The 1218-nt window shown below is 52.1% G+C and overlaps 1 long non-coding RNA gene across 1 annotated transcript; it reads left to right on the top strand.

The window, feature by feature from the left end:
- The first annotated feature begins 392 nt into the window (after positions 1-392).
- Positions 393-983, top strand: LOC103643004 (uncharacterized). The gene is made up of 2 exons (XR_560774.2): positions 393-618; positions 702-983. It is a non-coding gene; the product is annotated as an uncharacterized lncRNA (long non-coding RNA).
- The last annotated feature ends 235 nt before the right edge of the window (positions 984-1218 follow it).

Here is a 1218-nt window from a genome sequence, read left to right as displayed (position 1 = left end):
GAAAGAAATAGGAAACTGAAAATAAAAATAAAGGAAAGAAGAGAATTGGAGAGTCGACCAAATGGGCCGAATTCCCCTACCGGCCCAGCTCCACTTTATCTCTCCCGTGCACACGCTGTTACTGAGTCGTTGACATGTGGACCCACCTTGTCGGAGCAAGTGTCCCACGGTGGACTCCTTTGTTCCACAAGCCTGTGGGACCTCCTCGTCAGCCCTCACCCCACTTGTTGCGTGCGACGGTCACGAGTCTATGGGCCCACCCCGTCAGAAGGCCTTCTTCCCCATGCGGCTCGATGTGGTTAGTTAGGATATGGCAGGGTTGTTGGGATCTGGTGGAGCCCTGTTCCTTCCCCAGCGCCTATATAAGGCGGCCATGGCACTACCAATTAGGTATGCTGGGTGGATCTCGCCGAGGACATAAGAGATGGCGGAGGGAGAAACATGCCGCCGACATGGGATACTTGGCTGCGTGGTCGTTCGGGTGGCGTGTGGTGGTCGGAGATCTTCTTCGAAGCACGCTGGAGCAAAGGGTACCCTCGGCGGGCGCGATTGGTGGTCTGAGGGGCAGGACTTCCTCACCGGAGCTACTCTACCACAGCGGGGCCGCAATACATAGAGGTCTGGGTCCCTAGGTGAATAATCATCGGTAAGTAACCCTCTTGCAGGTTCGCCATGTTCTCAGGAACGATTGTACCTTGCAGCACGGAGATCCTGGCATCGGGTCGCCATGTCGTTGCTCACCGGTGTATCCAGGCCATGAAGGACGACCGCCGTTGTAGTGCTTCGCCAAGGGAGAGTGGCATGGGGGAGATGATGGCGGGCACCGTCGGATCTAATTTATGCGATCAGGATTAGATAGGGGGTGTACCCCCTTCATGGTTGGGTTTGGGCCGTCCGATCCAAATCGGTCGGATGAAAAGTGATCTTAGTATTTTAAAATCTGGACCGTTGGATCGTGATCCAGTGGTCAAATATTGATATCAGTTCGCAGGAAATTGAAACCTAATCCTAGCCCTTCGTTTTGGTCGGACGGCCATGGACACCCCATACCCCTTCGACCTCGTACATTTTGCTAAAGAGCCCATGTCTTTTTATTGAATAAACCTGCCATCCAGCCGTATTCAAAAATAATTATAAGCAGGTCCCACTTTTAGTATTTTAGCCCCTGACTTTTATATAAATAGTACTCGTAGTCCAAGAGTCAACCAAATTATATAA

The sequence above is a fragment of the Zea mays genome, chromosome 4 (assembly GCF_902167145.1).
Source record: "Zea mays cultivar B73 chromosome 4, Zm-B73-REFERENCE-NAM-5.0, whole genome shotgun sequence".
Classification (NCBI taxonomy): domain Eukaryota; kingdom Viridiplantae; phylum Streptophyta; class Magnoliopsida; order Poales; family Poaceae; genus Zea; species Zea mays.
The sequence above is the reverse complement of the archived record's forward strand: the minus strand, read 5'-3'. Positions and strand labels throughout refer to the sequence as shown.